Below are 12,509 nucleotides of genomic sequence, written 5' to 3' on the forward strand. Positions count from 1 at the left end.
TTCAATTGTCTTGATGTGTTTTACTATGTTTAATTTTTGCTAATCAATTAGAATTAATTAAGATTATTACGTCATCACACTTCAAATCGAAAAAGATGTGTCTATGAGGGGTAGCTTAATTGGTTGGGGATCCCGACTCATGAAACAGTTGTCACTAGTTTGAATCTCTTTCCTCATTTTCTTCCCTGTATGCAAACATGTCAAAAAAAAAAAAAGATGTAACTATATATCATTTTAATACTTTATAATACAACCGCCAATAGTCGGCAATGAAAAATATTTAGGGTATGTACAATTGTCCATAATTAATAAATTAATTAAAAATATAGGGTTAACAATTTACATATTATTTCATTAATTATAAACTGTCACATTAGTTAATAAGATTATTCGACAATAATTGGTTAAATTTATTTTAAATACCAACTAGATAGACATCGAAGAAAAGGATTGAAAGCAACCATTCAACCGTGTGACGTGTCAACAAAGTTAGAAATTGTAAGTGTCCATTAAAAAAAATTATAAAATTGAAAAAAAAAAAAAAAAAAGTTCCGAGAATAATGTGAAAAACTTTATATGAATTGAGATGACATTAAAGATAAGGAACATTGACTAAACACTAAAACGTGTTTGGTTAGCTTGGCAAATTGATTGCACTTATTCAATGATCGAGCACCAGTAAATTTTATTTTTTATTTTTTAATAAAAAGTATTTCGTTGAAGATAAGATCTAGAGCATAACTCTAATATCAACGCCTTGACATAACATTGTCCAAAGGCCCCAAAGCTATGTTAATACCACGTCATAGATACAATTTGTAAAATCTCACAATCAAAAACTATTTAGGATAGCATCATCTGCTAAGTGTTAACCCATGCACAACTTCTTTTATGGAATAGATCTGTTTCGGCTTCCAAAAGCATACTAGATATAAGACATGAGTAACTCAAATTTTTTTAAAACTTCATTTTACCAACCCTGAGAGATAACCTCTCATACCGAAATTATCCATTCTTAGCTCAAAGGCCTAGAGCAAAAACAAAAAATACATAAACAAAAACAAAAAACCGTAAAACACCCATCCCAATGGTGACATAGAAATTGGATCGGCAATCGGTGCTATCAGATCGGTGCATGCGACCGTGGAGGAGCGGATTTGATGGACTGAAGTTGTACCGGTAACGACGTTGCTGACATACCGAAAGAATGAAAGAAAGAAGAGAAATAGAAGAAGTATATAACAAATTACCTTCTATATGGCTTCGTTTATTTCTTCACCAGTAATTTTTTTAACGGAGTCTATTAAATGTTCTTAGAGTGCATGATACGTTACTAAATTGAAGTAGTTTCTTGAAAAAAAAAAGTTTGTCTTAACATGAATCTCATCACAACCTGGATATTATAATGTTCATAAACAGGTATACATAAGTTGAATCCATAGAAGAATATGTAAAAGGAAGTATTGATTGTGCAATAAACAAAATCTCTAATTCATACAGATCCAATAAATGCTCCCAGGATTTATACGGCCATTCTTTTTCATGCGTGACGAAATGAAACAACGTTAACGTACGCCGTTCAGCCACGCACAAAGACACGGCTGTGTCACGCGTGGCATGTGACGGTGATGATGATGAGCAACCGGCTCACAACCAAGTAATGTGATAATAGTAACGCGAAAACCCTACTTTTGTTTAATCACCACCTTTTTTTTTTTCTTTCTTTCCTTTTTTATTTTTTATTTTTAATTTTTAATGTTTATTCTCTATTCATTTCATAAAAATAGAGCATATTATTCTAACAAACCAATATTATAGATACAATGAGAAATTTCTTCCATTCAAATTTGATCTATGCTTTGTTTAATTCTTTGAATGTTACCATTCCAATCAGTTTCAAAATCTGCAGTATATTCTGGTAAATATGTCTCTAGCTACTGTTCGGTCCTTCACAATTTTCTCAATTAGACAGTGATTTCTTGGCTTTTCCATCATTACTACAAGTGCTTTCCCAAATGCAATCCCCTTAGCTTCCTCTACCATCGGTGACGTACAATTATTTCATATGCCTGATAATTCCTCCACCATCGGTCAGTGAGTTGCTCCCATATATAAAAGACCCAGAGAGAGAATAAAAGACAGACTGAAGATCCAAGATCATTACTCTTAAGGTTTCGTGTAAACAAACCCTTAGAAAATGACTAAAAGAATTCGAAAAAAAAAAAACCTTACCCCGTAAATCTCGACCGAAAATAAATCTAAAGAGAAGACAAACAAGAACTGTTGCATAGCATGAGTATCAATAAACTCACCACTTTATTATTCATATAAAAGGAAGAGTTGGGGGAGGAGGGAAGAAACGAAATTTCTTCCTAGGGATTTTTTGAGAGATGCTGGTTAAGATTTCTCCCATTATGTTATTATCTTTTCAAAGGATAATCACCAGAGACGATTTAGGGGTGGACCGGCAATGGCCTGGTTCCCCGCCCCCTCAAAATTACAAGAAAAAAATTTTTAAGATAAAAAATTAATAATTTAAGTTATTTTTTGCCAATTAATCTCTCTCCAATGATTTTTTGGCCCTGAGTCCCATTTCAAAATCAAAGTTAGCTTCGTCCCTCATAATAACTACCTTATTATGTTAACGTATTACTGACAATTGTTAAAGAAAAAACTAGAGACTCATTGACATTAGCACGTCAATAAAAAAAAATTAAAAAGTGTAATTTCTAATATTATTTGTGTGATAATATATTAAATAGGCACGCCATGATATATGATTATTTCTCTTAGTATAAATAAAGTTTTCTTTTAGATTCAGCTGAATAATTTTTATTAAACTTACATTTATTTTTAAAACATGTAATTATCACATGTATTTGAGAATTATATATTTTAAAGACATATATCTTTACTTTGTTAATCTTTAAAAAAAATATGTATGTAAGAATCAAATACTTTAACAACAGGTAAATTTAATATACATAGTGAAAAAGTGGTATAAAAAAGTAAAAATATGTGTAAGATTGATGTAATTGAATGATTGTAGTATGTAAAAAAGAAGCCCAAAACAAAAAAAAAAACAAAGAAGAGAAAGACTGGGAAGAGAGGAGGAGAGAGTCACGAGACTATGGAGAAGTCACCTATGAAGATTTTCCTTTTGGGATTTGTGGACCCTTTGAGATGCTATTACGGTGGAAGAAGGTTAGGTTTACAAATTGATGTGATGTAATATGATTGAATATAAATTAAGTTTAAATTTTAAAAAAATCTAATTATATTGTACTACATTAATTTATAAATTTTTTTTAAAAAAATTTATTTATAAGCTTACCACTCGATCTCGAGATAGCAATAAAACGTCGGCTTCTTATCGACGTCCATTTTCATTTTTGGCGAGAACTTGAAACAATTGGAGATAACGTCAGCTATTTGGCCACGCGTTGGGCTAGAGTTTCCCCACGTATATTTTGGAGTTGGTGAGCTTTGTTGAATGAAAGCTGAGTAGGTGACAGCGAAGCCCTTCGATTCGATTAATACGAAGTCATTTGAGTGTGAAAAAAATCAGATCAGATATCGGATCTCCTGGAAAAGTGTACTGAGCCTTTGAATTTGCCACATAGCCGCCGTTCGGCTTTTTCACACTCAAAATGGAATGCAATCATTGCTTCATAGAAACTACATAGTTAGAATGTGTTTGGCAAACCTCACCGCAGTGTAGACCAACCCCATGACACTGATCTCTGGTAGGACGTCGAAGGATCAGATAAAAGTTTAAAAAATAAATAGATTGATGCTAGTTGACAGGCTCAGTTTCAAAATTAACATCGTAAATAATTTCTATTTTATCCCTTTAGTATCGTAAATAATTCTTATTTTGCCCCTTCAAAACACCTACACAAATATACCCAAATTTTTTCATAAGGGTATATTTGTCTTTTAATATAAATTAGTTTCTCCCATACACACGGTCTGCAGGTGTGAAACTGCATCATGGTCAGACTTCTTCAATTGAGGAACAATGCCGTAAATGTGGGGAAATGTGATGTCATTTAACAAACAAGGCCTTATTGATTGTGGGAAGTTTTATCTTTTAATTTTTTAATTTTTAATTTTTTCTAATAATAGCAAAATTATAATGATTTAAAGTGACACGCAAAAATGGATACTTATCCAAAAGTTTATAATTGGTGAAATTATTAATAATGTATAAATAACAAGTTAGCCACAAATTAATCATTTTACCAATTATCAATAAGCATAAATTTTTATCAAACTGATTTTTTAATAGAATTATTAAACTTTTCATGTGCTCAAATAACACATAACAGTTTTAATATTTTATATATTACGTTAAAAGGAATTCCTCTTTGAAGAAAATTCTATTTATTATAAATTGACATATTAATTTATAAAGAATTTTGTCATAAAAATGATAATAGCACGATGCCACGACCCACCATTATCATTGGCTTGATTTTATTTAGTCAAGTTCAAAAACAAAAGTCGTAGTTGTCTCCCATTGGTTTTTTGAAAAGTAACATACAATAAGCAAATGTTTTGTGTAATGGGCATGAAAGATCATCAAGTTGTGATGACAACATTGGATTAAAAGGGTGTTTGATATTCAAAAAATTCACTCGATAAAGAAATTAAAAGTATTTTTAAATGTTTAAAAAACCTAAAAATTACCAAAACGCACTTTTAATAAAAACTTAAAAATGAAACTTTGGCAAAAAAAAACATTTTTTGACTTAAAAGTTATATTTTTCAAACACAATCTCAAATATGCTTTAAAAATACTTTTATTTATTTTATGTTTCTCTATTTACAAACCCACCTTTTTATTCTTTTTTGTGATATAAATCTATGTTCCCAATTAGAGCTGTTCTGGAATAGCATTAAGAGCCTATCTTGATTTTATTTTTTTTGACATGTCCACACAAGAGGGGGAGGGGAGATTCGAATTAGTGACATTCGTTTCATAAGGCGTGGTCTCTAGCCGATTGAGCTATCTCTTGGAGACAGCCTGTCTGGAATTGTATTTGAGAGATATCGCTTTTAAGTTAAAAAGAGCTTTTGGTTTATTTTTTAGCTTTTGTCAAAAGTGTTTTTTTGACAATTTTTAGGCTTTTTAGACTCTTAACATCGCTTTTAATTAATTTTATCAAACGAATATTTTTTTATTCAAATAAACTTTTTGAGTATTAATATCATTTTTAGGCCATTTAAACGCAATCATAAACATACCCTCAATCATTATTTGTTTTTGTCCATTTCAAAAATTTGAACCGCTAAAAATAATAAATTTAATGGTTTAATTAATAATTTAATACGCAATATTAAATTTAAAAGGAGATATGTGTATGATGATTCATGCGTTTTAAGATTTGAAGGCATTATCTCTTTCTCCACTAATTAGTTTTAATTTAATGGTGAAAGAACCGACGCACTTTTTCTGCCACATCCAATCAAATTTTATGAGCTACAGAAATTTGATTGTTATAGGATAGAGGTACTTTTATAAAGTGGGTTAAAATAAATTATTATTAATTTAATTTATTAAATGGATATCTTTTTAATAGAACTAATTGAGCATGTGATTCTATAAACAAGTGTAATTTTATACATCACACTTTTATTTCTTGTTGTTGAGATATAGTCAATCAGCCTTATTCTTAGAATATATAATTCAATGACGGATTGACAGTGCCACCCGTGGCGGAGCCACTTGAGGCTTCGTGGCACCCCCCAAGCTTAATTTTTTTTTTTTCCTACCCAAGTTCCCAAAAAAAAGAAAAAAAGAAAAGAAAATTTTCTTTTCTCCTATTTACACAAGTTACCATTCGGTACTCTCAAAAAAATTTTAGCGGCACCCCCAATATAAATTGTTTGGCTCCGCCACTGAGTATCACATTAACATATGAGATAAAAGTATAGTATATAACATTTATTTTGTATTTGTCACTTGAGTAATGCTAGATACCACACAAGTAATTCTATAAATATCTCTTGTGTTACTCAAAAAATGAAATGACTTTGAAAATTACCATTTAATCAAAATTCAATAATGATCAATCTTAAACTCAATAGTGATTTTAAGAACCACATCATTCTTATAGCATCTTTGAGAAATAGAACTTTTAAGTCAAAAAGCGTTTTTCGGCAAAATCTTTATTTTTAAGCTTTTATCAAAAATACGTTTTTGTCATTTTTAGGTTTTTTGGATCATTAAAAGCGTTTTCAATTTTTGTTATCAAATAGGTACTTTTTTCTTCAAACGGACTTTTTGAGTGTTAAACGCAATTTAGGTTTCCCAAATGCACACCCAAATAGGCCCTTAGAGTGACACAAAAAAAACTTCTAACATTACTCTATACGACACAAATATTCCACAAGTACTTCACTATGTTAGAGCATATTTGTGATTGCATTTAAGAAATAGAGCTTTAAGTCAAAAAGCGGTTTTTTGGCAAAAACTTCATTTTTAAACTTTTGTCAAAAGAGCGTTTTGGCAATTTTTAAGTTTTTTAAATCCTTAAAAGCGCTTTTAATTTTTTTTGTCAATTGTTTAAAATAAAAAATGGCATTTTTTATCAACGATTCTGAGCAAACAATATTAAGGATCATGATCTAATTTAAAATATATATATATATATATATATATATATATATATATATATATATATATAAGGGCTACTACACTTTTACATGTCAACATAGTGAGATACTTGTGGTATATTGGTATAGTATATAACATTTCTCTTGTCACCTTATATTTTTCATTTAAAGTAAGGCTAGAAATTATATTTTTATCCTATAATGTTAATGTAATAGTTTAAGCCAATTCTTAAATCAGTTATCGTAAAAAAAAAAGAAAAAAAGAAAAAGGTGACGAATAGTCTGGGCCACGATTTCAACGTCACTTTCAAGTGACGTTGACGTTGAAATCGTGGCCTAGACTATTCGTCACCTCTTTTTTTTCTATATATACATATATATTCCAAAGTTTGCATAATGTATTGGTGGTTGTAAATTAATTCAAACTCTACACGGAACTTTGCCTCGAATCTATGATATAATTGATCGACCAAAAAAACAAAAGAATCTTTTTTAAATATTCGTAGGCTTAAAGAGAAGCTTTAGTGATTAGTGGGTGCGAAGGCCACTACATATTGTCGACCACTCAAGTGGACTCCATACTGAAATTTTAATTATATATATATTAAAAAAAAAAAAAATTAAGAATCACAATGTAATTAATGGTATTTCATTATGTTGGAAAAATAATAAAGAGAAGAAAAGGTAAAAATCAATACGTCTCTCTTGCATTGAAATCAAATTTGTTTGGAACAACAATCCAATATTCAACGTATTAAATTGTTAAGAGTAATTTCACTTTAAATCTCTGTATTATCACTTTATTTAAGAAGACCCGCAATGTTCAAAACCTCTTAATTTGAATTTTTAAACTTTCAGTTGCAATCAATTTAAACTCTGTCATATTTTAAACGTTAAAAGTGGTATAATGATGTTTATATACTTGATTTTTTTATAAAATTTCAAATTTACCCTTAATTTCATTTTTTTTTAATTTTTAATTTTTTTTTTTAAAGGGTTCAAGGTCTGGCCTTGTGACTTGTGGGTCAGGCTAGACCCGCGTGGGTGTAGCTTGACCCGCGGGTCTTTTTTTTCTTTTTATTTTTTTATAAAAAATGAAAATCAGTGATATTTTGGTATTTTTACGTATTACCGTTAGAAGTTAACGGTTAAATCTGACGGAGGGGGTTTAAATTAACTGCAATTGAAAATTCATAGATCCAAATTAAGAGGTTTTGAATATTAAAAAGTCTTCTTAAATTGTGTGGTAATTCAAAAATTTAAAGTGAAGTTACCCATAAATTGTTTTTACGCATGAATAAGTTGCTTTTTGGACTCTTTTGGTGCCAAAATACCCTAATATATGATTTATACGAAGGATTGTGGTTCTAACTTCTAAGTTCAGCTTATATCGATTATCATTATTTATTTATTTATTATTATTATTATTTAATTAACACATACGAGTAATGTTAAAAATTTATTTTTTGTCATTTTTATGCCACTCAAAATGAGATGATTTTTAAAATTACTATTTAATCAAAATTTAATAGTGATCAATCACAAACCTAATGATAATTTTAAAAGTTACATCTCTTTTGGAGTGATACAATAGAGACTTCTAGCATTATTCTAAGATCAAACTTTAGATTTGGGAAATACTTAGTGTTCTCCAACTGTGATGTAACTTTTAAAATCACCAATAGATTAAAAGTCAATAATGATAATCTCAAATTCAACAGTAATTTTAAAAGGTACATCATAGTTGGAAGAACACTATGAGAATACGAGCAAAACACCTAGCATTTCCCTTTAGATTTATTATGTAATTATTCATTTTATCCTTTCTATTATTATTTATTCATATGCTCTTTCTTTCTTTCTTTCTTTCTTTCTTTTTGCTAATATATTTCATTGGGAAATCAACCTCTAAAGTAGGCTTTAAGAATAAACAACATATTGAGTTTGTTAAACAACCCCTAACACAAAAGTAAAGATTAACTCATAAATTCTCATGCTTTTGGAATAATTTTCCTATGGGTTAAGTATTAACTTAAAACCTTTCATCGAGGAGGCAGAGTTTGGTATAGGTAGGACCATAGGGGATCAATGGCCACAAATTTTAGTGAGTAGGGACCAATAGGCAAAAAAAAAAAAAAAAACTTACAATTTTTTTTCCTTGTGTTTGGAGGGCTATGGCCTACACCGGCCACCCCCAACTCTGTCACTGCTTTCATCACTTATCCTAATAGCTTAATACAGTAAAAAATGATGAATTTAATTATTTAATCAATATACTAATAAGCATGTAGCTTAATCGCTAACAAACTATCTATAATAATTAATTACATCCATAAACTGAATAGAGATTTCCAACAATTTAGACATTAAATGTAAAAGAACCATTATGAGACTTATGTGTCCAAAACATATTTTTTTTTTCTTTATAAATGCTTTATAACGTCAAATTACTAGAGAACAGGATCTCCATAAATCTTAAGTAAACGTAAAAGATAACAATTATCCAATTTTCAAACCATCCAAGTAGATCCCACGTAAGGATAAGAAGATAACAATAGTGTTTTGGGAGCACAAGTTTCCTGCTTTAGATTGTTTCAGCATATTTCTCTGCCAACATGGGGATGATGCCACCGTGTGGCATCTCCTCTTCCACTTACACCATCAATGGCCCTTTGAATTCAACCGCAACCATACAATATGTTGCAGTGGGCATTCACTTAATTACCACCAATCTCCTTCACCATTAGATTTCAAATACATATTAATTAAATTATTAAATTTATTCTTTCTCAGATAGTATGAAATTTATCAATTAAGTATTTTTTGTGTTGAGAGGGTTAAAATATTAATTAAATTTACAAATTTTTTTATCTGTTTAAATATTTAGAATAATTGATAATTTGGGAAGGATATTCTTCCCAATTTTTCTAAACTTTTTTTACTTTTTTATTTATTATTTTTTAGGTTGATTTCATACCACTAACTCTCAACTCAACTCAAAATTTTTAAAATTTTTCGATAAAACTAATAAAAAACATTAAATAAAAATTTTAAAAATTAAGAAAATTAAAAAAAAATTTATATTTAGGGGTGATGGCCGGACCACCCCAAAAGAGTCTCGGGGTGGCCGAGTGGGTGAATCGGTCACCCCAGACACAATGGGGGTGGCTCAGCCACCCCAGGCCACCCCTAGGGGTGGTTCAAAACCACCCCAATTTTTATTTTTTATTTTTTGGTAATATTTTTTGGTAATATATATATATATATAAATTAAATTTTTTATTATTAGATTTTATATTCTTCAAATAACCTAAATATAATCTTAACTTTTTTTTTTTTTCTTTTTAATATGCACAATTTTAAATTCAATTAAATAAAAATAAAAATAAAAATTCGCACACCCAAACACGCTCTTCACAATTAATAAAGTATAAATCTCCATCATCTTAAAATTCGTCCAAAATCCAAAGCATCTCTTCCATGCATTTGCAGCACAAGATATGCCTTGGGAAGTCCCACTTTGCCCACTTGGGCCATCATTACGTGCAACTTTTACTTTCTCAAAAGAGTTTATTGAGCTGCTCACACCCATTGTTTAGTTGCACTTTTATTGGAGAATAGGTCATGATTCTCTTACCATTGTGTACTGCCTATAATATTAAAAAGGCACATAATTACTCTACTAATAAAAAAGCATAATTAATCATAGTTAGGATTAAAAGTCATTTAGAAACTGTGGACAGAAATATCTTCTAATCCACTTTAATAAATCCTAACCCTAAGATGCAAATATTTTCTTTAATATTTTTAACATTTATTTATTATCTTTCTATTAGTTTAGGAACTCAAACAATGATTTTTAAGAACTCAAACATATTAAATGGCATTTGTGTAAAAGGGATCATTGATAAAATGATTAAACAAAAAATTTGACTTATCAATTTTATTAATTAGTAGCTGACTTGTCAACCATCTACAGCTAGTTATTTCACCAATTATGAATTGTTCCATCAGTCTGTAAAAAAAGTGTAGTGCCCCAAACAATTTTTTTTTTTTTTTTTATGCCATTAACCATAAGATATATATATATAAACGTGGGGAGGAGGAGATTAGATTAATCAAACCACCATTGAATTGTTGAAATTTTAGTGAAAATCTCACAAAATTTGAAGGGCTAAATAATGGGCTTTGAAGGGCCCTGTTTAAGCTTATTGGTTTTTGTCAACATATTTGTGTCAAGTAGACCGCAGATTCAATGAGTATGAGCCTTCATGATTTGGTTCATCATCAGACTACTACTGGAAAGAAACAGATTTCAGTATTTTTAGAATAAAGATTTCTCAAGTTACAATTTTAAGGCATGATATTTATTTATTTGATTTGGGAAATGGCTTCCCTGGATTCGAATTCCAACACAAACATTCACCTCCAAGAAAAGAGTCGGAAAAAAAAAAAAAAAAAAAAAGACTAAACCAAATAAATTGTGAGAATTTAAGAAGGGTCAAAAGGCCTGACCATTTCTATTTGGGCTAAACGGTTGTACTTTGGGCTCAGCCCAACTAGAGGCTAGATACATTGCCTGACCAAAAACCTGTTTTGTCGTGGCGCCCTCTATTAAAAACCCTACAGGCCTAATTATCATACTAAAACCAGGGGCTCACAGATTGGGCTCACGAAATACCGGTTAGGTTATGTTACGTAGAGTCTGATTTTGTATTCAACTCGGTTTGAACTCAACCTAATTTGACGTTGGAAGCATTATAGTTTAAATGATGTATATATTTTTTCTTACAAGGCTTAGTTTTGTAACCTAATTGAGGGTCGTATTTTAAGTCACTTTTGACTTTAGGGTTTTGCACGGATGTAATTGATGCCTCATATATTTTTTATAAAAAAATTGTGAAACTTTGCTCAAACTCTGGACATAACCCTTAAAAATGAACCATGTAAATTTTTTGTATTTGTCGTGTTCTTCTTATTTATCGTATCTCATATATCTATTATAAGAAATATGATAAATTTCTTAACAACCCCACACTAGCAAGTAATAGCGACCCACTATAATAAGACAATTGAACAATTAATTTGTATATAATCATATACTCCAAAAAAATATTATAACAGAAGCATGCAATTATCTAGCATACGATCATGTAATTATACTTAAAAAATTGATCATATGCCTCAAATTAGAGTGAAACAATTGATTTTAGATGCTTATTCGAAGTTGAGATGGCAAAAAGCTATTTGAATGCCCTGGAATCATTGTTCGATAAGACAACGTAGAAGTCACTAGAAAACAGCGAGGTTCGTTGATTATTCCACCTGTCACTCCCTCCATCCAATTGAAACTTCTGGGCATAATAAGATGCTTATGCAAAGCTGAGATGGCAAAGCGTTTTGGGCACTCACTCTAATCACGTGGCTAGTGCCAACTAGGCAATTCTCGTTTTTTTTATTTTTTTATTGTTTTTTAACATGTGTAGGAAAAAAAGAGAAATAGGGATTCGAACTAGTGATTTTTTTTTTTTTTTTTTTGACTTGTCCACATAAGAGGGGGAGGGGGATTCGAACATGTGACCTCCGCTTTATTAGGCGTGGTCCCGGCCGATTAAACTAGCTCTTGAAGACTTGAACTAATAACCTTCACTTCATTATGCGTGTTATACAGCCGATTGAAATACGCCTCGAGATGTAATTCTCGTGTTTAAGCCTTCAATTTGTGTCTTAGTTAAAGGATCAAATTTTATAATCTGAATTTATTTAATTTCGTATTAAATTCTTGATTTTTCAAAAATTATTGTCCCTACGTATAATGAAAACAAATCATATACGCAATTTCGAGAAACAACCGGCCAGGTTGTCCGTGGCCCCTGGTTTCATGTTTA

Source organism: Corylus avellana, chromosome ca2 (genome assembly GCF_901000735.1).
Source record: "Corylus avellana chromosome ca2, CavTom2PMs-1.0".
Lineage (NCBI taxonomy): Eukaryota > Viridiplantae > Streptophyta > Magnoliopsida > Fagales > Betulaceae > Corylus > Corylus avellana.